At 44.6% G+C, this 26,686-nt stretch overlaps 2 long non-coding RNA genes across 4 annotated transcripts in view; both read left to right on the top strand.

Moving 5' to 3' along the window:
* The window catches only part of LOC309663488, a 50,620-nt gene extending 37,045 nt beyond the window's left edge, over nt 1-13,575 (top strand). For all 3 annotated transcript variants that reach the window (XR_014265310.1, XR_014265311.1, XR_014265312.1), the window contains one exon: nt 1,482-13,575. This is a non-coding gene — a long non-coding RNA (uncharacterized lncRNA). The remainder of the gene's footprint in view (nt 1-1,481) is intronic.
* The window catches only part of LOC309663489, a 368,186-nt gene that overhangs the window by 169,299 nt on the left and 172,201 nt on the right, over nt 1-26,686 (top strand). The gene's annotated exons all lie outside the window — the stretch shown is intronic.

Genomic DNA, 26,686 nt, shown 5'->3' on the forward strand with positions numbered 1-26,686 from the left:
CCCCTTCCTCTCTCACCCAAATACAAGATTCAGTTACAGCCATGGCCCTCTGACAGGGTTTGCTTACATTTGGGGATTACCAACCCCCCAATTCCCTTTTCTCTGGGGACTGTTCTTTGTAGCATAGTTACATCCAGGTGTTGGTGGGCAGTGAGGTGACTTCAGAGTCCGAGAGGTTTTCCCCTCCCTCCTCACAATTCCCAGCCGGCTTGCTGATGAGAGATCTCTCTCCTTCCTTTTAGGAATTTGCTACTCATTAAAATGTAATTCCTTCTAAAGAGAGGTCTCACTTATGCTCTGATCAGTTGCAACTGATGTTTATGTAGTTGGTGATGAAATAAGATCTTTTTCTTATTTTCATATAATTATAAAAGTTATTCCTGATCACTGAAGAAAAGTGGAAATATATAGAAAATGTGTAAATAAGGAAACAAAAATCACCCATGTTCTTATAACCCAGAGACAACTGTGGTTGAGGTTTTGTTCTAGTTTCTAGCAGGCATATTGCTTAGTTTACTGAGAGGCTAAAAGCAAAATCTCTGAGCAAGGGGCTAAGCCAGTTATTAGCTTTGTGTTCTTAGCACAAATGCTTAGCAAATGACTAAGCTTTTTCTGCCTCAGTTGCCTCATCTGTAAAATGGGGATAATTGTGGTGGCTACTCTATAAGGCTGTTGTGAAGATTTAGTAAGTTGATACGTATAAAGTGCTTAGAGCACTGCCTGGTATATAGTAAGTGCTCAAGAAATGATAATTGTTAGTATTATTATTATGATTGTTGTTATTGTTTTGTAACACACACATAACTAAGCCTCCCTGGGCTGTCTCTGTGGTTCTTGTTCTGTGCTATCTGGAGGCCAATCCCTGTAGTCCCTGAACTCATCCAATTCCAATTCCTAAATCATTACTGAGTGATGTAGATTTTTCTAGAATTTCTTGGGAGATGATGGAGAGGTTTACATCACACTATGCAGGAAATTCTTCCTCTCCCCATGCCCTTTAAACATCTGTGAGCTTTCTCCAAAGTTTTAATCCTGGTGGAAATTGTCCCATCCTCTCTTCTCTGTCTTTCCCAAGAAACTCATCCTCAGCTTCTCCAGCCATCTGGCACTTAAATCCTCCCACCACCGCCTCAAAATCTCATCAGCTTACAAAGCTAGCAGCTGCACTCAGTAGAACCAAAGAGCCAAATCCTGACCAAGCACATCCCCAGGGCTTCATTTTATCTAGCCATGTGTGGGTCAATTTACACACTTGTACACACTCAGAGCAATGTGCCTAGGTAGACCCCTGAAACAGGAATCTTTCTTCTTACACTGTTTGGTGTCTTGCTTTTTTTTTTTTTTCACTTGCTAATATATTATGAGCACTTCCTATTACATGATGGCACATCCATGGGGCAAAATATTATATGGTCATTAAAAATATTTTTAGAGGTTCTTTTATGCAGGTTTCTTGTTTTTTTGTTTTTGTTTTTTAATAGGGAGGAGGCTGGAGGCTGCAGGCACTGGAGGTAATAAGAGGCTAACCGTGAAGGCTGCCAGCAAGTCAGCTTCTGTGCCCACGCTCACAGCCCTCTAGAAGCTGGCTTATACACACCTGCTTTGCCATCATTATTCCCTTCCTGAATGCTCTCAAGACCATGGATTGGAACATGTTTTTGTAGCTTTCTAGCAACTCCTCTTCCTTCTCCTCTGCCTGTCTTACCTCTTCTACCCACCCTTAAAGATGGGGGCTCCACAGGGTTTTCCCTGGGTCACCTCTCACCTCCTGTCTGTATGCTCCCACAGGCACCTCCCCTATTACAGAGCCTTCAGTCATCATTCACTTACCTAATATCTTTTCCCTCAGCCCCAGATCTCTGCATTGAGTCCTGACCTCTCTGCCTGGCTTTCTCCCAGGCCCCAGTCAACATGTTCAAAGTGGAATTCATCATTTCTGCCCCATGCTTGCTCCCCGTCTGGTTCTCTGTTTCAGTCAATGGCATCCTCTTCACCTACTCCTCAAGCTGGAGGCCATCTGTATGTTGTCTTTCCCCTTTCCTTCCACGTCCAATCATTTTAGTCAGTATTTCATAAAATTTTATGCATTCAATCAAAACTACTATCCTCTATTTCAAAATTGTGTTCATCCCATGTCTTTGATATCAAAATACTTAGGAAAAAATGAGATGTAGGGGATGGTAGATGGCAGCGGTTTCTGTCTGTTTGTATGTTTTCAGTATCAGTGATGGAGATACTGTTGATTGCTACTGAAACCCAGACTCCTTCCTTTTTCCCAACAGGATCCAGTTTTGTTCAGATTTCCACTCTATCCCCTGCTTCAGAGGGCAATTCTGATCAGTCTAAGGCAGCATTTCTCAGTGTGTCCATGAGACCCTTCCAGGGGGTCTGGGAGGTCAAAACTATTTTTATTCTAAGCCATTATTTGCCTTTTTCACTCTCATTCTTTTATGAGTATACACTGGATTTTTCCAGAGGCTGTCATGTGATATTGCAACAGATTGAATGCAGAAGCAGATATGAGAACCCAGCTGTCTTCTATTAAACTAGAAATTAAAGAGATTTGCAAAAATGTGGAACACTGCCACACTTCTCACTAAACTTTAACAAGAATGGTTATTTTTTATAACAAGTTATGTTAACATGTAATGTGTTTATTATTGTTACTTAAGAATAAATCGACAAATAAATATTTTAAAAAATTTCCTGTATTAATTTATAACACAGTACACATCAATAGCTATAATCCACCTAAATGAAAGCTCTCTGGTGTCCATTTTTAGAATATTAAAGGGGTCTCAAGTAGAAAAATTTGAAAACCAATGGTCTAATCTGGTGACAGCTATTGCTTATGTAAGTGACCCAAATTAGCCCAATCAGATTAGATCATGGAAAGATTTATCTTCCATGTCTGGGGCAGAGATTTCTCTGCTTTCTCTTGTTGGATGTGAAAGCTTTTTGTCTCCATTGCCACTGGTAGGATGTCACAATGCTGCTGATGTGACCTTGTATGAAGCCACTCTCTGCTCTTCCAGTGACATAAGAAGATAAATCTCTATACTGCTGGATCCAGTTTGAGTTGGATTCTTCATTATTCACCTCTGAAAGCCCCTTAACTGATATAGCACTTACCAATAATACCAATATCAGTCTACACCCAGTTCTGGTGTGTGTGTGTGTTTTCCAATACCACCAATTAACCAAATTCTGATACTACCTGGAGATAGCATCACATCCCACAGGTTAAGGGCTCAATCCCACAAAGCCGTCCTCCTTCGCCCACTCCCTGCTCCCACTTCAGATGCCAGTGCGCCTGTGCTTCTGACTGATGGGCTATGGATTGGAGGTTCCAGTGGCTCCTCCTTGGGTTCAACTAATTTGCTAGAGCAGCTCACAGAACTCAGAGAAACATCTTACTTACTAAATCACTGGTTGATTATAAAAAGGTATCAGGAGCAGACAGATGGAAAAGATGCATAAGGCAAGGTATGGGGAAATGTCTTGGAGCTTCCATGCCCTTTCCATGCGATCCTCTCCCTGCAGCAATACGTTTTCACCAACCTCAAAGCTCTTTGAACTCTGTCCTTTTGGGTTTATATGGAGGCTTCTTCATGTAGGCATGATTGATTACATCATTGTCCATTGGTGATTGATTCAACTTCCAGCCTCTCTCTCAATTCCCCTGAGGCCAAGGGGGCGGGACTAAAAGTTCCAACCCTCTAATCATGTGGTTGGTTCTCCAGGCAACCGGTCCCCATCTGTAGGTGCTTTCCAAAAGTCACCTCATTAAGATAACAAAAGACATCTTTATGGCTCTTAACCCTTAGGAAATTTCAAAGGTTTTAGGAGCTCTGTGCCAGAAACATGGACAAAGACCAAATATATATTTCTTATTATAAATCACAGTGTCACAGTTAGAAAATGAGGAGTTGGCATCCCCCCTGTTGGCCCTCAACTTTGGAGGACATTTTACTGTTCTGTATAATCTATAAACCACCATATTAGATGATCCTCAGATCTTTCTCCAAGCCCGAGGAACCACCTAGAAGGAAGAATGGGGCTGAGAAGGATGGGGTAGCAGAGAACTGAAGCTGTGCCACATTGAAGGTTCACCACATATAGATGTTCTAGTTCAGAGTGAGAGACATTAGAAATAGGGTTGCCATGGAAATCATAGACCTGGTGTGTCCTTTGAGAGCCAGACTCCTTGAAGCTACATCTCTTTCCCTTCCATATTCCCTAGCTCCCACTCCTCCCTCCTCTAGCTCTCTTCTTTGTAAACCGAACTGTCAACATCTGCTTGGGTGAACTGACTCATGGTGACAGCTGGGAAAGTTTGCTCTACTGCCTGACGACGGGTAGATTAAACTTCACAGCCCTGGGACAGAAGAGCATTTTCTACCCTGGATATCCATACCACCAAATTGAGAACAAAGAAGGATGGATGGGGCAAGAGGCACCTGAGGCATTTGTGGCACCTGGGTGACTGTCCCCAGTACTTTCTCCTTCTGTTGGCAGTTGTACTAATCTCTATTTTGTCACTTTATTCAGGACTTTCAAAGGATCTTGCAGATAAGTTTGGGAGAAATGGGTGGGATGAAAACATGGTAGAGAAATTAGTTCCCATACCTTTGAAAAGAGCATTCTTGCCTGTTTAAAATTAGCTTGGTGTCAAGGGGCAATAATTGATGCCTTTCTTAACAGGACGCTCTCTAGCCACAGCAGATATTTCCTGGGAGTGTGGGAATGACTATATGCAAATTTACAGGTACTTCAAAGTGAGTTTGTACAAAAGCTGGAAAACATTTGTCTGATTTTTATTTTCTTTTTGGTGGGCAGCAAAGTGGGGAAAAAAGCAGGAAAAGAGCTTGCTGGCTTAAAAGGACAAATTGGACTTTTCTCTAATAAACTGCAAGTAGGATACTCAAGGTCTTTCTTGTTAGAAAGAGATCAAAGCTGGATAGAAGCTCCTTGCACTTTTTTGTTAAAAAATAAAAAACTGCTACGAAGACACAAAGCACACTAGACTTGGGATAAGCCCTGGGGAGACTTTATGTCCAAGTTAGGATAATCAAAAAGAGTTTAATTTACTCAATTCTGGAATAAAACCAAGGTTACATTCAGCAATATTTGAAACCAGATAAAGGTCAGCGAGTGAGATGCCCAGTTGTGTTTAAATGTTTGCTTCTATTTATTCATGTCTTACGTTGTACTCTAAATCACTCACCTTCCTTTTTTAACTAAGAAAAAAGATAATCGTCATGCCTAATCATTTTATCATAGCTCTTAACTTTTAAAAAAGCATAAGGAATGAAAAAAGCATTTCCTAATCTTCAGTATTCTCTTTTTTACTCTCAGGGGTCCTTAAAGCCAAAGAGAGTGTCTGTTAGTGAATTAGAGTAAAACCACAGGATAATTACTTTCTGGGCTACCAACGCAACATGAGTTGCTTTCTGTTGTGAGAGTGCTGAAAAGTTGCCACAAAATTAAACCAATTAAGATAATAAGGGGAGAAGGAGAAGATTAAATTTATTTCCATCTGATTTAACTTATTAATTTCTCAGGGGAGAAGGATTCCCTGCTGTTGACCTCCAGGTTTTAACCCATGAACCACTTTTGTTCTCAAGATGTACTTGGGATTTAATTCATACCCCAAAGGCTGGGCCTTTTTAGTTGACTCAAATGCCTCTGACCTTTAGGAAGTAGGTTTGAGGAATGAGAGTCAGGGAACAAGTTAGTCAGTCAACAAATTTGTTTGGAGCCCCTACTGGGTGCCAAGCATGTTCTATAGTCTGGCGATTCAGTGTGAACAAGTCAGAACTCCTGACCTCCAAAAGCTTATGCTCTAATGGGGGGGACCAGATATAAACACACAAACAAATGAAGCAATAAAATAATTGATAAGTGTTACAAAGAAGACAGAAGAGGGAAATGTGATAGAAAGTCACTTCCCAGCAGTTAGGACAGCAAGTGCAAAGGTCCTAGGGCAGGGTTACACTTGGTGTGTTTGAGAGAAGGAAGTCTTGCATGACTGAGGGCTAGGGGGAGAAAGAATGTAGTGTTATACCCATCTCTTCCTTTACTACTTCATCATGGCCTATGCAACTAAAACCTTCCAAACTGTCCTCTACCTGGTAAGTGGGGAAGCTTACTATAAAGACAAACGCCCGGGAGGGATTTGTTGAATTTCATGCCAGGTCCTACTGCTGGTGCTAGCCAAAGGGTAGGGAAATGGTGTCTTCCTTCTCAACAGCTTAGGGAATATAGTTTTCTCACTAGGTTTAGGCCTTCGTTCAACCATAATTACATTGTTAGGGATGGTCAGTTCTAAATAGGCTCTCCCACTTCTAGTTGCCGAAAGTGGAATCCACTCCAGCTAGTACAGGCTGGAAAGGATTTATTAAGAAGTATAGATATAACATGGACCAAGTGGGAGGGCTGAAGGAAAAGATTCTAGGCTGAGCTTCCAGGAATGACTCCCCAAACCACACTGCAGAATTGCACCCCCATGGAAACTGCTGCCTCTTCTGTGGTCAGAAAGCCAGCATAACCACAGCTGGCTGCTCTTGCCCCCCTGCCTTTGCTCCAGTCTGCTCCAGTTAAATATACATCCCATACTTGTCCTCTCTTCCTTCATAATTTGTTTCCAAATCAAAGTCTTGAATGAGTGTATATGATTAATAAGTCCCAAGTTACATCCCAAACCTTAACTGCTTGGGCAGGAAGGTCAGCTAGAAGCTGGAATGGGAACTGAGGGAGGTCATCTACTGAGCCTGGCACCTCAGCTCAGCTTGGGTTTTGCCATCTGCTTTCCAAACTTTGGGGCTCACTCCGGTTACTCCAGCACTTTTCTCTCCTGTACACAAGGCTGGGACAGCTATAAAACCACAAGCAATTTTCCTTTTCAGATCCTGCTTTCAGAGCTGTATGGCCTTAGGCAAGATGTGATCTGGGCTGGGCTGGTTTAACGTGACATGGATTTGGAGGCGCCTGGGGGGAAAGGCTCATCTAAAGAGTAATATTTAGACTCTGAGCCCCAAGAGTGGGTAGGCCATGGTTATTTTTGCTCATTTTTACAGCTGCAGTATCAGCACAGAAGTTGACATGTAGTAGGCACCCAATAAATATTTACTGAGTAAACAAATGAAAGAAAAAAAAAATAGGGTGAGGAATGGTTAGGCATTAAATACTAAGCAAATTCATTTGAGTCTATGTGTGTTTAACAAATGCTAATAATGCTTGCTGTGTGCCAGGCTCCGTTCGAAGTGCTTCACAAATATTAACTCATTTAATTCTCATAACTACTCCATGAGATATGTACTATTATTAATCCCATTTTAAAACTTAGATACAGAAAAGTCCTGTTTCTTGCCCAAGGTTGTACAGATAAGAAGCGGTGGGTCTAGGGACTGGGTTGCCCCAAATATCTTCTGTTGTTATAAGACTAATCTATTATTGATTTGGCCTCTATATACAGTCCTACATGCCTACATGCGATAATATGAAAGTAAATGGTCACGATAAGGTGCATACATAGGGTGTGTTGCTGTTAAAACACTGAAATCCACCTGTCCTTATTTTCTCTTTATACTGCCTCCCAGCCCCTTCCAGTCTCCTCCAGGCCATGCCTGCTCTGTTCTCCTTCCCCTTGTCCTTGCCTCATTCCTGTGCCGAGCTGGGTTTCAGTGTGATTTCAGTTCCCAGGAGGGTCAGTGGGCCCTTGGGTGCCCTGCTGAGCGATGGGAGGCTGTGCCTGTTTGAATGGATTCCCCCACAGTGGTAGGGCCTGGCCTGGAACCCACCGTCCTCTTGGATGAGCCCAGAGTTAGAGACTTCTGACTGCCCTGACTATGGTGGCATTCTAGAGCTCTGTGCTTCCTTCTGGAAATGCTGGGGAGACCACAACACTAGCATAGAGCATCCTGTCCCCCACTGTCCATGGCGTCCATCTGCCAACCTCCTCCTTGGCTGGTTTATGTTAGGGTAATGGGTGCCTTGGAAAGACTGAGATGGAGTGTTGTCAAAACTCTTCTGGCCCGGGAGAGTATGGTATTTGCAAATGCTGTGGAGAGCTGGCTCTTTTACAGGGGCAGTGTGGATTATTTGCAGAAAAACCAGATACTCTGCTGGCATTCTTATAGATAACATGGGGCCGTGCGGGAGAGCATCCTCTTTGCCAGCACAAACAACAGTGTTGGGGGAGTGGGGGTAGGGAGGAAGGGTGTGCTGTTCAGAGTTTATTCCATCCATCCATCCCCTGCTTCCAAGCAGACAGCTGTTCCCAAGCTTAGATAGACCTCTTGAGGCACCTTCTTTCCACGAAGGCACCTGGCAATGGGGAAGTCCTTCTGATATCTACCTATAGGTCCTTCTGCTTCAGGACTACCTTCTCTGTTTTCCATGGAAGTCTAACCCAATGTGCTTCAGATATTCAGGAAAAGCCACCCATTTTCGCTGCCCCTGACAAAGAATTTCCCACACTGTGGGGAATCAAGGCTCCTTGTGCCCAGGTTGCAAAAGTACCTGCGGCCCGACTGCAGCCCAGTGGGTCCTGAGCCCTTTAGCTCTTGACCTTCCCCTCGATGAGTCACAGAACTACATATCCTGCTTCGTCTGGTTGGAGCATATTTTTCCCCTTGAATTTTTTTTTCTCCTTTTGGTGTTTACATGAACTGGTTGAACCCGTCACGTGGTGAGTCCGTGTTTATATTTGCAGAAGCTCTGCCTGGGGAAGTTCTGTTTGCATAGAGGTCACTCCATCCCTGGGCTTGGCTGCAGCCCCATACTGGGGTTTCAGCAGTAGTAGCTGAGCACACAGCAGTGGCCACCCTCCCCCTTTTCACTTCTCTCTTGGTCCTAGGTTCCAGGATCCTGGTCCCAGTGGCTCTGTTTCTCAAGAAGAGGAAGAGGAGGCAAACTCAGGGGAGAGTGGGGCCATCTCCCTCCTTCCTCATCTTCAACCCAACCCAGTGTTTTCCCAGACTTGTCTGTCTCCTTTCTCAGAGCTTAACTAACTGTCCTCTGTGGTCTTAGAGGTAGACTTGGGTTGGTGGAGTAGATGGTAGAATCTAAAGATGGGCTGCTCTGTTTTCAACCTTCCTTCTACTGGGCTGACAATGCAGTCAGCATTCTAGGATGGTTAAGACCTTGGATTTTGGAGTCAGGAAGAACTGGGTTAGAATCATGCCTTTGCCAGTTACTAACTGTGTGGCCTTGGACAATACCTCTAAAGCTATTTCATCATCTTAAATGACTATAATAGTTCTTACTCCTTAAGATTGTTAGGAGGATTAATTTAGGGCATGCATACAAAATGCTTTGAATTATGATGGTGATAATGATCACTATCTTACCAGTTAGAACTGGCAACTTTTCCTCATCCCCATTTTTCTCCTCTATTAGAGCAGCGTTTCCCAACTTTTTTCATTAGTACTCCCCTAAGTAGCCTTTTAAGGCATTGGTTTCCTTATCATTTCCTCTCCTCCGCTGTATACTCTAAATCTGTTCATGTACTCTGACCCTTTGGAGGCTGCAAATCATTGTAATGTCTAAGATATTTTAAATCCCCCTAAGAACTAATTTTCACAATGATATATTCCCTAGTTGAGAATGCATGTCTTAGAGAGAGGTTCTGCTGCCTGAGGAATCATACAGGTTATTATCAAAGTCTTTTGATTAGATGTAGAAACACATAAACCCCAGTGTAGCCATTTTGTGGGCATGGCTGTCCACAGGAGAGAGCCCCAAAGAAACCAAATGCTTGTCACACAATAATGGGTACTTATTGACCATAAGGGTAGAGCTAAAGATTTTACTCGTTATGGTTTGAATTGTACCCTTTTTTCTCCTCTCCTCCATTTAATGTTTGTCTTTGGGACAGCTCTCCCTGGTAGGAGAATTGGAGGATGCATATTCACCCTTGCTTACGGGACTGGAGCCCATTCTCCTATGGTCTTTGAGACTCAGTGATGACCACCACACTGATTTTGACCACATGGCTGCATCTATAGCTATCCATGAGAAGTAAAATGTAGGAGTGATTTAGAGAGCTGACACTTCTTTGTACAGAAAGAAGAAGAGGGTTCCTGAAGGAGAGTAGCATTTAGGACACAGAGACTTGAAGAAGTGGGTGTTTAAGGCCATGTGAATGGTCTGAGTGCAGAGGGGTCAACTTAGGGGTGAGGCAAAGCTGTCTTTCCAGCTGTGGAAAGACAGGCCAGGCCTTGCACAACGGAGCCATTACATAGACTGTTATGTGAATGGTGCTCCCAGGAATTGTGCAATATGGCGGACCAGCACAGATGACCTCTTCCGTGTGAAAGCCTAAATGTTAGATGCCTTCCCTTGGGAGCTGAAAGATAGACTCCATGTTCACAGTTCACTCAAAGTCTGACCAGTCTAAATTGACCATTTCCTTTTTAGTTTTCCCTAATTCTTCAACAAAGCAATGTTCATATAACTGCAGCATGGAGTGTTTTAGTCTTGTGGTGGCAAGAAAAAGGAGAGGGATGTATTGTCCCATCTAGACTTGCCCTGAGTTCTAGTAGAGAATGGATAATGACATCTTGGAAGAGATATGGTTCCAAATCTTTAGGGTGACCAGAGGCGAAGCCTGTGGCAGGGTCATCCTGAAAGGATATATACACAAAATAATGTCTGATCCTGCAAATACCTACCTAGGCCAAGCTCTCTTGAGAAGGGATGCAGAGTTGGGGTAACCCCTGAGTTATGATCCTCTGCTGAGGTCTTGCTATATGCCAGACAGGCTGATAAATACTTAGATTTAAATTCTTGGTCCACAAGGTAGGTGATGATGATACCTATTATTTAGCTTCTAGATTAAAAACATTTTTTTCCAGACTAGGCAATGTTAGTCTTGGTCCCTTCTAGCCCTGACATCTTATGGAATCTGCCTGAGAGAATGTTCAGTCAGTTCTGCTTCAATGTGGATGCGCTCATTGGCATCTTTCCTGAAAGGAAGTGTTGCTTATGAGGAAGAGGAGCTTGATGTCCGGGAGGGAAAAAGACAGAGGAAAGGAAACTTGGAAGCATGGAACACAAATGCTTGCATCTTTGGCTCTGCCTGGAGCAGAAGCGTTCTTAGCTTTTTCTCCAATATCACTATAAGCTTTTAATCTTTCCCATTCCAAATGTTTTGAGGTGTTTGTTCTTTCCTTATTTCTTGGCCAGTTGTCCCTTTCCTGAAAATTTCCCTAGAGACTTGATGTCCTGCCCCTCAACACACTTTGCCATCTGCTGCATGGCATCAGACTATGCAGTGCATATAAAGGCAGCCCTGATGGGAAATAATCCTCACTCCAAAGTGGGATGCATCTTGGTGCTGTTTGTGCGAGAGGGTGGGAGGGTTTACATGCTGGTGGTGTGAATGTGAACATGGAGTAACACAAAGAACCCTAGGGCTGGATTCAAAACACTGTGGTTGCAGCCCTGACTCTGGCCTAAACTTTGGGGAGGCCGTTTAGGCTGGCTTAACCTGGATGCCTTCATCTGCAGAAGGAGGAATCTTTGAGATAAGCTTTGAGGTTTTATCTTTTCCCCAACTATTGGTATGTTATGACTTAAAAATTTTTAGTTGAAAGAATCACCAACTCCTTCTCCCCACAGTGTCTGGGTCTCACTTACCAACCACTTAGGGCTCGCAACAGCATTTTCCCAAATGGGACTCTTAGTGGCTCTGCGAGCTGGAGATGACATTGGTTTTTCTCATTAACTTTGGCTTGAGTTTTATGAGACTGATTCTGTGCCGCTTCGCCGCCCCCCTCTCCCCAATCCCCACCCCTGGCTCGTCCTTAGTCAGGAGGGCACTTCCCCATGAGCAGCTGGGTGAGGGGCCTGAGAACTCAGACACCGAAGGCTGAAGCCAATTTAGGAATGGGTCTTCCAAAGAAGGTAGGAGGAGGGCACCAATTGTTAATGGTACCAGTCGGTTCCCAAACCTCCGATGGTAATTGCATAACCATGAAAATATTCTTCTCCTTTCTCCCATCCCAGGCCTTTAGGCAACTAGCCTTGGAAGGAAGAACCTCTTTTCTTCCAGACTGTGACCACTCTTATTTTTATTCTTCCTTGAGCTCTGTGGATCATGGCAAAACTGTGCCAGAGCAACTGGTGGCTTGCTCCGTGAGGACCTCACAGAACTGGGGTCTTTTGTCTTTTTGGACCCAGCTGATGACAGCTGACACCTCTCTGGAGACTGGAGAGTGAGGAAGGTCTTGGTCTTAGTGTCCCCTCCCTGCTCTATGGACCCGAGCAGGGAGTTGAGTGGCAGGATGTGTTAACCCTACAAGCTAAGGTTGGGAGTTTCTCTGCTCTGTCCTGCTCCTGCCCCCACAAGGATCTTCGTCTCTCTGATGGTTATCCCCTCCACAAAGCAATATCTGCCCCCTCTAAGAAACACCTCTTTTTCTGTTTAACCAAGACACTTCTCCTGCTCTGACGCTGCATCAAGCCCCTTTCTGGCATCTCTGTCTAAGGAATAAGAAGGTAGAAGCTAAGTACTTGTGAAACAGGATATGGTCGCTCTTGCTAAAAGTTATGTTTGCCAACAAATCTCCAATTCCTGAGGAAAAGCAGTATTTTTAGGACTCCCTCAATGCCGCCTATGTGGAACATGCCCAGTCTGGAGAAAATGAGGAGGAGAAGGTGTGGATGCTTAGGAAGTGGGAAGGTGTGGTTCTAGGAAATGAGAATGCATGTGAGTTTATTTTACAGAGGAAAATAGGAATTGAAGAAAGGATCCATTAAGAACGTCCAAATACTAAACCTTTTGGTAAGAGGAGCCATATTTTGTACCTCTGTTGGCACCTAGAAAGGAGTGACCACAATTCACCCTGGACAGAAAGATCCAGGGAATTTTAATCCACTTTAGACTATAATTATCTTAATAGTTAGCATGATTTCCTTCACAGCTTCAGTTTTCATTGCTTTCCTCTTATTTTATTTGGACTGTAAAGCAACTGAGAAGACTGTGCCTTCCATATTGTATTTGGAAGTAGCCTTGCATGAGCTTAAACATGCAAGCCCCAGGATCTCCTTCTGTCTTCTCTGCCCCCTTGTGAACCACCTTGAACCCCTTCAACAACCAGTCTTCAAATTGGGCTGCATCCTATAAGAAGGCTGGATGGAAAGAATGTGTTGCAACATGGAAAACTGCTTATGGTATAATGTTAGGAACATGAAGACATCACAGGACACAAGAAAATGTGAATTGCATGATAGTTATGTATTTTAAAAGATATATAGTGGAAAAAAAGGAAAGAAATATACCCCAAATACTACCCATGATGAAATTATGAGAAGTTTTTTCTTTCTCAGTTTCCAAAAGTTTCAGAATGTATCTTTTGCAGAGTGTGTATCTGTTGGAGGTTGGGTTGAGTGTATCAGTCATTCAGGTGTCATCTTTCTTGGCCATTGTCTGTCTTCTGGATTTAAAAAAAACTGGGTGGGAACCAGGCATTTTTCCAAATAGAAGATCTATAGAAGGTTTTCTGGTTCAGTACCTATCTCCCTCACCTCTGATTTTTCTCTAAGCAACCTGAACACACACACACACACATACACACACACACACACACACACACACACTCTTACTCCCTTCTACCCCAAGCTACGTGCACAGAAGGCATTGAAGTGTCTCTGGGAGAGGCGTCTGTACAGACACTGTTTCAGGCCAGCCAGCTGGCCTCCAGCTTCTCTCCAGCCACTTGAGATGGTGGGAACTCAGCGGCTGCTGAGTCGGACGTGGGAGAATTGCAGAAACCACCGGTGAATTGCTCCTTTGTTCTCCTCCTAATCTTCTAATCCTGGGGAATAGAGAAAGGAGTTTTCCTGGGACTTGGAGTTCAGCTCTCCAAATCCCTCTGTCTTTGACCCCACCCTGAGGCTTGGGATGGGGGAGGGCAGGTGGAAAGACACAAAGGAGAGGGTGGTGTCAAGGTCGTGAAATATTCAGCAGTCGTCCACCGCCACCCCCCCCAATCACCTTTCTCAAGGGGCTGGAGTTACACTGACCTCGTGTTAGGACCCCTGCCTTTCCTGGGTCTGGGCCCCAGCACAGTCTCAGAAGTTTCCCTGTGACTCCCTTCCTGCTTCACCTGCCCTCCACCCCACAGCCATGCAGTGGCTGAGAGCCAGGGAGCAGGCGCAGGCCTTTCCTATGAATGTTTAGATCTAGAATTCTCACTTCCTAGCCAATCACCATTCCAATAATCAATTTATCCCGTGGCCTATACACGTGATAAGTGCTTATTTTCCTGTACTTACCTGGTTAGAGCCCCGGGAAAAGGAAGACAAACTCCTGGTTTAGTTTCTTGTAAAAACCATTTAGCTTTGCTCAGGTCTGTGGCCTTGGCCGCTGCTTCCTGAAGCTTGGCAGTGACTTTTGTTAATATGTGAGGCCAGCTGCAATGATAACAATAGCTAATGTTTATCGAGTGCTTGACACTGTGTGGAAAGCATTATACATGTTAACTCATTCAGCCCTCCTCTCGGCTCTGTGGCAGGTGAGGAGCTGGGGCACGGAGATAAAGAAGTTGCCTGGGATCCCCCAGCTCGAAAGCAGCAGAAGCTCTTCCTGAACGTGAGCAGTGCAGCCCCAGAGTCCACGCTTACCCCTGTGCTATTAGGCCTACTGCCACCCTGACGAGGGAGCGTGGATGCCCCAGGGGGACCCAACCCTGACACCCAGAAAGCAGTCATCACATACGACAGGGAGGAAAGGGGCTTGCTGGCCACACAGACATACACGGGTACTGCCTTGCAAAGGCCACATCTTTCATTTGTGTGTCCCCAGTTACCACCATGGTGCCAGACACATAGTAAGCTCGTTAGGTTGAACTGAACGAATGGCTCGCCCAACTATTAAATATCTGTCTGAGTCAGGGACGGTGCACTTTACATTCCTGTAGAAGCAGGAGCAGATGTGTCTAATACATGCTGCACAAAAGAAGCATTTATGGATGAAGCAGAACATGAGGTTGTGTTCGGTTTGCCGTTTTTCTTATTCCTCTCTAATATCCACCCCTTCCTGCCCACCTTCCACACACACATTCATCGTCCTCTCTTCTGATTGTTCTGGATATTTTCTTGTTCCCACTTGATGGCCGCCTCTACTTCCTCCCTGACCCCAAGGAGACAGCTTTCCCCAAGATGCTCTCTGGATACCTCTCGAGCAGGAGCTTGGGGAGACTCCGAGACCCTGGGACTGAAGCCGGGGGCCCATTAGGCCTGGGTGCGTTTTTTGCAATTTGCTTGCCCTCTCTGAACCCAAAGAGGAAGCTGCTGCACCCTGAAACGATGGGAAGGGGGCATAGAAAAACGTCCCTAATCTGGATTGTGAAAAGTTCTCTTGAAACTCTTAAGAGAAGCCATGCTCTTGAGGGCTGGGCTGAGTGGGAATGTGGAAGGTCTGTGTTGGTGGATGAACTCGGTGAGCTGCATGGGGACCTTGAAAGCTGGTCACATGGCTTTAAACATCGTTTCTTATTGCATCTGGGTTTCTTTTTGCCCTGTGCCAACTTGAGTCAAGGGGACCAAGGTTGCAGGCGAATCAGCTCATTCCCAATTTCAGCTGGCATGAAAGCAAACACATTGCCCTTTGAGGGACACCTAGCTCTGCCAACTCCAGGCTCCAGATGCTGGCAATGACTGTCTAATATGCCTAATGGCTCTGGCATGGACCAGCAAGGCATTCTGGGTATTGACATGGAAATAAATGGGGCAAAATATGTGTGGGTGGGCAGAGGGATGGTCTGTTTGCAGATTTAGGGTGTTCTTTGCCCCAGGGGACTGTCAATCTCTCCCTAATGCAGTGACTTAAGAGTAGGCGGGTGGTGGCGGGGAGAGGAGGGTTCGGAGAAAGAAAACGGGAGAAAGAGAATGGGCAGTGGGAAACCAGCTGCCGGGACACAGTGCCAGCTCGTGTTTCAGAGCGCTGCTGGAGGAAGAGCTGGGCCAGGTCTCAGATGAAGCCCCTGGGCTGCCCAGGAGGCCCGCCCCACCGGCCACGTGGGCTTTCTCTCCCACCTGGCTGGTGTTCCCTCATTGGGAGCCTTAACTCTTTCCCTCTTTGTAGCTGCCCTCAGCTGCTCCTTTTGGCCCCTGTAAACACAAGGAGCCCTGCTCTGAGGACTCCGATGCTGGTCTCCTGTGTCTCCCTGCTCCCAGGGACTTGGCCCAGCAATCTCCAGCCTTTCCTTCATCTTTTGTCCAGCTTGTTCATCCAGAGTAGTCAACACTCTACCCTTCAGGTGCATGGTCAAGGGATGAATGGATGTCGAGTCTTCTCTAAGCATCCCCAGGAGCCCCCTCCCTGCCCCTGCTGACATAACAAGGCTCCTACCATCTCATTGTCCGCCCCAAATATCACTTTAAAATTGGCCATCTATTAGGCACTGTTTTGGTCAGGCTAGGTGAAATGCTTCAACAGTCTGCACTCAGATCTCAATGGCTTTGCAGGGGATACATTGATTTCTTACTCACATCTTCAGGGCTGGAGGGGTGGATTTGCCTGGGGTGGGGGTGGGGGGACTCTGCTCCATGAAGTCACTCATCCATCCAGTGGCTCTTTTTATCTACAGCTCTGAGTCTTCCGTGGATACTCAGAGCCACTGTGTGGCAGGGATGAGGAGGGAGAGACCATGGAGGAGCCCCTGGGAAGTTTTTATGGTCTGGGTCTATAGGTGTGTTCATCACTCCCTCCAGCATGTCAGGCACATGCCGCATCTATTATTTGTGAAGCTGGAAATGTACTGCCTTGGAAGTAAAGACCAATGGCTCAGTGAACAGATAGACGGTCTCTGCCACAAACACCTTGAGTTTAAGAGCATAATCTTTGGCATCAGAATTAAGCTGAATGTTGAGTCCCGCCACTAAGTGGTATGTGCTCAGAACTTTGGAGAAACAATAGATCACTGCAGTTAAGTGAAGAGGATGGTGTTCAAACTGAGGTCATTTTGACACCAGAGCTATGTGATTTGGGGCTGGTTGCTTACTCTCTCGGGGTCTCCATTTTTTCATCTGTAATGCGAGGCTAGCAGTACTCACCAGAAGTTTGTACAGATAAAAACATGTTGTACTTAAGCCCTTAGCACAGGGCCCAACCCATAAAGGCTTGATAAATATCACCCGGTCACTGTTCCTACTACCTAGTGTCATTATGGTTGTTACTTCATGCTAAATCCTGTGATGGGGGCTGGGGACAAAAAGTTAAGCTAAGTAGAAATTACCCTCAGCCCTTGAGGGTCTCATAGTCTTTTAGGGGCGACAACATGTCAACCAGTAGTTTTAGTATGTGACATTCTTTGTGAAGGGGCGGCTGTGGCACAGAGAGGGGCGAGAACCTCATCTTAGGGTTCAAGGGAATGAAGGTCTCTGAGATGTAGATTGAAGAGAGGAGACATTTTGAGAGACAGAGAGGTGGGGCATGGACAGTTGGGACTGGGGCTTAGGACGTGGGCGAGATGGTAAGAACCAAGGCCTAAGGGTGGGAAGGGCCGAGCAGCCCACGTGAGGTGAGGGGCTGGACCATAGCAGCCCCTGGAGAGGTGCTGGGTTGCAGTGCAGGATAAAGTGTAGGTTAGTTGGAGCCAGATCAAGAAAACAAAATGAAATGAAACTTCACTTTGGCCTGTAGACAGTAACGGCCTCCTTGGCAGCCTCTGGCCTTGGCTTGTGTTTGCCCGGAGACCAGCCTCAGCATGTTGTCCCTTTCCAAACCCACAAATCATGCTCCTAAAACAGAGGAGATGCCTGAAGAGGGTATATCCCTTCCCATATAACAAAACTTTCTGAAGTTTAACCATCTCCGCTCTTCCTCTGGTGGCTACCGTATTCTTTTGCTCTCTTTCTATAAAATCTCCTCTTTAGTTTCTATTTTCCTGCCCCAAAGAGGGTCCAAGCCTCCTCCACCCACACAGGACTCCTGCACCTTCTCCTGGGCTCGCCTTTCTCTTATGTAGAACAATTCAGTGCTGATTTGCCATCTCATTATGCATACCTACACTTCCCCTCCTTTCTGTAAGACAAGGGTCTTCTTACCCTTATCCAGGAGACAATTAAATGTTATTTTTTTCTCTCTGTCAAACAGATTAATTGACCCCCAACTCCATGCGAGACACTGTGTGTGGTGGTCACTAGGGCTGTTTACAGGTATGGGGTAGAGTCACCCTTCCCTCCCCACTTGAATCCAGACGCAGCCAGTGACTCGCTTTGGCCAATTGAATGTGAGTGGAAGAGATGAGTCTCACTTCCTGTTAGAGGCTTTAAAAGCTACTGTGGGATTGCTATTCACCTTCACCTTTGCCCTCTGTCGCTGACACTGATGATGCTTGAGATGATGCAATCCGCCTCATCTAAGGTTGGCTACTGGAGGGAGGAAAGATGGGGCGCTGCTGCAGATCTGCAATACGCATGTGGTATAAAACAAACCTGTGTTGTTTTAAGCCTCTGAGGTTTGGAGGTTATTTGTTACAGAGCATATCCTGCCTGTTCGTCCTGACTGATAAGCCTGGCGATTGGCACTTGGTAGGATGCATCATAGACAGAAGTCCTCGGAGGTTAAAATCTTAGATTGCCAAGTCCATGAAATGCTTTCTCATGAGAAGAATGAAGACTTTGGGGAAGCATCACTGGTACCCCAATAGAGAAGACTCCCTAATATGTGCTCCAGATAACTTTAGGTGTTGCTGTCCGAGGAAATGAGGTGGTGGGGCAGCCAAGGATGGGCTGACCTCCAAAAACCTCAACCTAGAAGTCTTTGCCTTCCTCCTTGTTTTATATCCTGCATTCTTGCACTGTCTGCACAATCTTTCTTTAGCTGTTTAACTTCGCCAAGTGACTTTACTAGGGTGTGAAGCCACCTCTGGAGCAAACGTTATGTAGGTCGATGGTCTGCCCATTTAACTTTTATGTGCTTAGTGGGGAGGTGTTGCTGAGGGGAGGATGGAAATGGGGAACAGTGAGAAAAGGAAACAGAGGAAGAAACCAATGGATAAAGAGAAGCATCTTTTGGGGACAGGTCGTCATATGAGGATGGTACCCAGTGGAGGAGGGGGTATGGGAGCATGATTAACTCAACCTTCAGTGCCCTGAGCTCTCCAAGAGATGGTAAATTATACCCAGTTTGAATCAACCTCAGTGCTTGTTTATTCATTCATGCATTCATTCACTTAAACTAATACCTATTGAGAGTTGCACGCACCATGCATTTGAAGATAATAAAAACATGGTTCCAGGCTTCCAGGAACTCCCAGGCAAATCTGTGATTAGAAAATGGTGAGCTTAAGACTACTGGTATCCACAAGGGAGTTGTCATAAAATGGTTAAACAGTAAGTTTCCCAAATTGCTACAGGTCCTGAGGAATGAACAACTGATCCATTTCTAGCCAAGTCTCCAAATAAGAACTTCCCTTTCCCATCAAAAAGAATTTGGAATGATCCTCCCAGTCTGGCAGCTGAGGATGCTGGGAGTCTGAAGTCTTAATGCCTAGATTTGCTGGAGAGCTGCTGCAGGTCCAAACTTTTTTGCACAGTTTATTACTAGGGTAGGGTTTGCTTTTTTTTTTTTAACTTAAACAAACTGAGCAATTTGAGCTTTAGTAAGTGAGCCCTGGAGATGTAGGGTAAGCTCTGGGATGCACAGGTGAGGACAGAGGAGCTGCGAGCACAGCTTGGTGGACAGGCCAAGACTCAATAGTCTGTTCTCTAAAAGTTGAGGCTTTTTACTACTTTGGTGGGAAGGGAAACTGGCAGATAATGAGACGCCCACCCCGACCCACAGCCTCGTGGTTGCATTGGATAGGTAATGTTACCTGTTCAGTTAAATGTCAGGAGATCTCATTGTGGAGCTGGGGCTTTGCCTGCCTCATCAAACCCTTTGAGCATCTTCACACAACTCACAAAGTGTTTCAGGTTCAGGTTATTGCTTCCAGGCTGTGAGAACCTTGCCTGACAATCAGACAAGATTCTGGCCTCTAGAGCTGCAACACCACCCAAGGTGCCCTCTTTTGGAGTTCTGTTTTTGCCCAGCTTTTTGACCCTCTGGGAGGGCCATGTTTGACACAGGAGCTGGTGTGCAAAGTCAGTGGTGGGTCCGAGGAGAGAGTGATTCTCTCTTTTGGTGATGGAGACTCCATCTCCTCCTAGGGAGGTCAGGGAAGGTCCCCGAGAGGGTGAGGCTTCAAGAAGGTCCCCAAGAAGGTGAGGTACATTTTCTGGATGAATACAGGTGTTTCAGGCAGACAGAACTGTTTTTGAAAAGGCACAGAAGGATGAAACAGCCTGGTGAAGTCAGGGAGCTGTGAGTAGATGATGACTAAAGCGTAGTGCGTTAAGTCTAAAGGCCTATGTTTAACGACTGGCATTGGTTTTAGGGTGAAACTGCCCTATGCTCCACCACCCGCTCATTCCTGCCAACCCAGATTCTACTCCTGTTCAGCATATCTTTAACAAGGCTTTCTTCCTTGGGCCTTTGGTCTTCTGAACTACCTGAATGTTGGTTACAATTGATAGCTTGGCAGACTTTTTTCCTTCCTTAGTGGGACCTAAACTAAATGGTGCATCTTACAAAGAATGCACTTTAGATTTGATGAATTATCATTTAGTTGGTTGATGTACTTACATTTACTTCTCCAAATCCATTGAAGCAACACCATCTCCAGGCTTTCATTTAGGTCTCTCTAGTTTCTCTTGGTTTCTTTCCTTTTTCCTATCATAGTTCTCAGCTTACACAGATGTAAGTTAGCTACCTGTCAATAATCATGGAATTAACATGCTTAAGGCTCATTTTATGTTTGATATCTCTACCTCTGTAATGAAGTATAGATTAGGATCAATATGCAACACCTTTGGGGACTTCCCTGGTGGCGCAGTGGAGGAGGAATCCACTGCCAATGCAGTGGATTGCAATGCCAAGAATCCGCCTGCCAATGCAGGTGACACGGGTTCAAGCCCTGGTTGGGGAAGATCCCACATGCTGGGGAGCAACTAAGCCTGCGAGCTACAACTGCTGAAGCCCAGGTGCCTAGAGCCTGAGCTCCGCAACGAGAAGCCACTGCAGTGAGAGGGCCGTGCACTGCAATGAAGAGTGGCCCCCCTTTGCTGCCACCAGAGAAAGCCCACATGCAGCAACAAAGACCCAACACAGCCAAAAATAAATAAATAAAATAAAGATAAAAAATTTAAAAAAAATGCAACACCTTTTAAGAGGATAGTTTGAGGCAGTGAAAAATTAGAAATGGACTAAGTAGTCAACAATAAAGGATAGGTTTAATAAATCATGATACACCCATAGGATAGCATGCCATCTACTATAAAAAATTGTGTTGGCAAAGATCTACATAACTGACAGGAGAAATGTTCATGTCTTATTGATATATCAAAAAAGCAGGTGAGATATGGTATGATCCTGATTAGGCTGAAATATTTATATACAGATACATACACAAAATACGAGTTTTATTTTCTTTTGTGCTTTTTCTTTACTTTGCAAATTTCTACAGTGAACATGTACTGCTCTTATAATCAAAAAAATCTGTTAAATTCATTACACATATTTGAGAGGTGGGAAATTTTTCACCATGACTTTTTAGGGTCAGGCAGACTTCTTTAACTTTTGTTGGAAATTTACAGCCCTAAAAACAGAAACTAAGAGTTTTGCAGACTGTTTCCTGAAGACAGGGCCATTAGGTGTGGCAGCAGGAAAGCCAATGCGGTGCTGAGCTTCATCAAGAAGGATACTGAAACCAGAAGTCATTGCCCTGCCCTCTTCATACAGACTGTGTTGCCAAAACATGCTACTTGCTGGGTCTCACATAAAAATAATAGAGAGGCTCACCCCATAATCCAGTTTATGGAAGACGTTCTGTCTGCTTTTACAGAAGATTCCCCAGACTGAAACTATGGAGGCTGAGGAGTTATATATGGTGCATATTTATGAAGCTCTCCAGGGTTGGAAGAGGACAAACACGAATATGATTTTCAACACCTTCTTGTGAGAAAAAGGGAACATCCCTAGCACGAAATGGGTAATTTTAGAAAAGAATTTAAAAGGATGCATACTTTACGGAGCCATTAATACCTTCTATAGAGTTGATTACCTTCCAGAGGTGCTCCAGGTGGGTCACTGAAAAGCCTAAGTGAAATTAGTGGAGTAGGACTATGTCCCTAACTTGGTGGCTTCCAGCCTTTTCTTGTACTTGTGGCATCATATTGGACATACACTTGATGTGATTAAAGACCTCAAGATAGCACTAATGAGCCATTAATGACTACAATGCAGTCATCAACAGCAGTATAATAGTGTCTTTCAGTATCTATAAAAGCATCCAGTCTCCTCGTAAATGGCTTGTGTTCTTTTCAGTGCAGTGGTCCTTATGAGTAGAACTCTCTATTACCCTGACACACTCTGTTACATTCTCTCCAGTGGATTTTTATGTGTTCCACTGAGCATGGGCTCCTTCCTCAGGGCTTAACCTCTGTCCCTGTTATGGGCTGAATGTGTGTGTGCCCCCAGATTTATATGTTGAAGCCCTAACTCCCAATGTAATGGTAATTCGGAGATGGGACTTTTGGGAGGTCATTAGGTTTAGATGAAGTCGTGGGGCCCCCATGATGGGATTAGTGTCCTTATAAGAAGAGGAAGAGAGATCAGCTCTCTCTCTCTTCCCATGTGCAGGCACCAAGGAAAGGCCATGTGAGCACACAATGAGAAGGCAGCCGCCTGCAAGCCAGAAAGAAGGTTCTTACCAGAACCCGACCATACTGGGACTCTGGACTTCTAGCCTCCAGAACTGTGAGAAAATAAATGTCTGTTGTTTAAGCCACTCAGTCTATGGTATTTTGTTACAGCAGCCCAAGCAGACTAAGACAGTCCCCTTACCCACAGCAAGCTGTACTACTTGCTAAACTGAGTCACCCAATATCGTCAGCTCAAAGAACTACATGACCATCACTGCCCTACCAGCGTGTATACTCCAGTGCAGCAAAAATAAATGTCACACTTATTCAGATTCGGTGGCTCACTGGTGAAGGTCAGGGGGATAGTGGTGGACAGCACCACTGTCCCAGCCTGTGATGGCTGGCTCCAGCATATGGTCAGAGAGCTTGTAACACTGGGCTACATGTACTTTTGTTCTGACCTAGGATGACACTTCGTATGTCTTTGCTAAACAAATATTTGTAAAATGAATGAGTGAGGTATTCTTGGCGTTTCAGAGGTCTCATTGTCCGCACGATATTTCTTTGGTTGTGTCTCTGGAAATCTCTGGGGTTTTGACAATTCATCCATTCTTTTTTTCTAGTTCCTATTGCCCAACCCTATGTATAGAATGAGAAAACGGGCCAGGGTGAGGAATGCCACATTCAGGTGAGAGAGGACTTAGTTGAGGGGAGACCATTAATTAGAGGAATCTTCCTCCTTAGACCAGTTTCTTAGTCTTGGCTGCCAAAGCCTAACTAGTTGGTAAAATAGCGGATCAAATTAAAATTGTGTATGTGTGATGGGGCTGGTTTGTAGGCATGCATTTGCATATTGGTTTGGTTGTATATTGATGCCCTCACAGATGAAGCTCTCAAGGCTAGGTCCTCATAGAATTATGACAATTCTGATAGAGTAGGGAATGTCTCTGTTGTGTGTGCTTGCAGGTGGGTGAGGGTGGAATGTGTGTATAGGTTGAAAAAATTCCCCGTTGATCCTGATTTACTCTTCACTTGAGAACGACTCATTTAGGGAATTGTCACCTCATTTTTGCATCCTCATGTAAAGGTTGTTCCGACTTTATTTCTCTGGATCTCCTTCATCCACACTCTGGGCTCATCACTTTCTAGAGTCATTATCAGAGGGAAAAAAGCCCAGCTCATTAATAAGCTGATGCAACACCAAATGCCTGATTTTGAAGAGCAGTGTCTGGCTGTAAGAGAGGCAGGACCCATGGGTTTCTATTATTGTAATTAAGTGCTAGATCCCAGTGGGCAGACAAGTTCCAAATCCCAAAACTTCTTTGTCTTTTTCATGAGTCAGGATGGGCTGAGGTTCGAGTTTGCTGGATGAACACTCTCAGAGTCTTTGATGCAGAAGATGCTGTCTGGGGAGAGATAGGATAAGGCCCAGAGAGGCTGGGGGTGGTGAGGTCCGGTGGAAAGGGACAACAGGCAACAGGTCTGATGTGGGAAGGGAGAAGGCCAATCAGAAAGTGTGTGGATAAACAAGGAGAGACCAGGGGTCTATAAATGACCACGAGAGAAGTCCCATGTTCTCTCTTCTCCCTCCTCATAAGACAAGCTCTGTTCAGTAGCAGGAGTGGTGAACTCTGAGGGCTGAAGCCCATGGAGAGGTCACTTGATGTATTAGTTTTCTATTTGCTGCTGTAACAAGTTACTACAAACTTGGTGGCTTAAAAAACATGATTTTATTATCTTAAAGTTCTGTGATCAGAGGTCTGACACAAGAATCATTGGCCTGCAAAAACCAGAACTGCATTCCTCTCTAGAGGCTTATAGGGGAGAACCTGTTTCCTGGCTTTGTCCAGCTTCTAGAAGCCACCAAGTTCCTTGGCTCAGGGTCGCCTTCCCCCTCTTCAAAACCAGCAACATTGAATCTTTTGAGGGTCCTTTTCCACAGTCATATCATTCTCTGACTCTCCTGCCTTCCTCTTCTACTTTTAAGGACCCTGTGATTACATTGGCCGCACTTGCATATCATCCAGGGTATCCTTCCATCTCAAGTCAGCTGTTTAGCAACCTTAGTTCCATCTGCAACCTTTATTCCTCTTTGCCATGTAACTCACAGGCTCTGGGAATTAGGGAATGGTCATCTTCGGGAACCATTATTCTGCCTTCCATACTTGGTTTTGCTCCTGGTCCACTTTCACCATCCAGTGCAGGCACAGGCTGTGTGTTTTGGTAACAACTCAGCTCCATGAATTAATGTCTCAAAGACACCCTCCTTCTACTTGCAGCTCTACTTCTGTTTACCTTCCAGCCTGGAACACTCCTAGAAGTGTGTAAGGAATAGTTTTAGAGAAGAATTTTAAAAGGTGTACTACTAAACATGCAATTACCATAGGACCCAGCAATTGGCATTTACTCCAGAGAAATGAAGGCTTATCTTCACACAAAAATGAATGCTTAGGGACTTGCCTGGTGGTCCAGTGGTTAAAAATCCGCCTTCCAGTGCAGGGGATGCGGGTTCGATCTCTGGTCGGGGAACTAAGATCCCACATGCCGTGGGGCAAGTAAGCCCGCACTCTGCAACTACTAAGCCCACGTGCCACAACTAGAGAGAAGCCCATGTGCCACAATGAAGAGCCTGTGTGCTGCAACTAAGACCTGACATAGCCAAATAAATAAATTATATATATATATATATATATATATATATATATATATATATATATATATAAAGAATGTTTACAGCAACTTTCTTTGTAATAGGAAAAAACTGGAAACAACTCAGATGTTCTTCAACAGGTGAATGGTTAAACAAATTGTGGTCCATCCATATGATGGAAAACTACTCAGCAAGAAAGAGGAAGGAACATTTGATATACACAACTACTTGGATCAATCTCTAGAGAATTATGCAGAATATAAAAATGCAATCTCAAAAGTTTTCCTACTGTATTACCCCATTTATATAACATTCTTTAAAAAAATTTTTTTTGAAGTATAGTTGACTTACAATGTTTTGTCAGTTTCAGGTGTACAGCAAAGTGATTCAGTGATTCGGTCAAAGTGATTCATATTCTTTTTCAGATTCTTTTCCCTTATAGGTTATTACAAAATATTGAGTATAGTTCCCTGTGCTATACAGTAGGTCCTTGTTGGTTATCTATTTTATATATAGTAGTGTGTATATGTTAATCCCAAACTCCTAATTTATCTCTCCCCCCTTTCCCCCTTGGTAACTATGTTTGTTTTCTATGTCTGTGGGTCTATTTCCATTTTGTATATAAGTTTATTTGTATCTTTTTTCTTTTTAGGTTGCACATATAAGTGGTATCATATGATATTTATCTTCCTCTGTGTGGCTTACTTCACTTAGCATGATAATCTCTAGGTCCATCCATGTTGCTGCAAATGGCATTATTTCATGCTTTTTTATGGCTGAGTAATACTTCATTATATATATATATATTCCACATCTTCTTTATCCATTCTTCTGTCGATGGACATTTAGGTTGCTTCCATATCTTGACTATTGTAAATAGTGCTGCAATGAACATCGCGGTGCATGTATCTTTTCAAGTTAGAGTTTTCTCTGGATATATGCCCAGGAGTGGCATTTCAGGATCATATGGTAGCTTTATTTTATAAGGAACCTCCATAGTGCTCTCCACAGTGGCTGAACAAATTTACATTCCCATCAGCAGTGTAGGAGAGTTCCTTTTTCTCCACACCATCTCCAGCATTTATTACTTGTAGACTTTTTTTTTTTTTTTTTAATATTTTATTTATTTATTTATTTATTTTTGGCTGTGTTGGGTCTTCGTTTCTGTGCGAGGGCTTTCTCTAGTTGTGGCGAGCGGGGGCCACTCTTCATCGCGGTGTGCGGGCCTCTCACTGTCGCGGCCGCTGTTGTTGCGGAGCACAGGCTCCAGACGCGCAGGCTCAGTAGTTGTGGCTCACGGGCCTAGTTGCTCCGCGGCATGTGGGATCTTCCCAGACCAGG

This window comes from Balaenoptera physalus (assembly GCF_965194825.1).
Source record: "Balaenoptera physalus genome assembly, chromosome: 6".
Taxonomy (NCBI): Eukaryota; Metazoa; Chordata; class Mammalia; order Artiodactyla; family Balaenopteridae; genus Balaenoptera; species Balaenoptera physalus.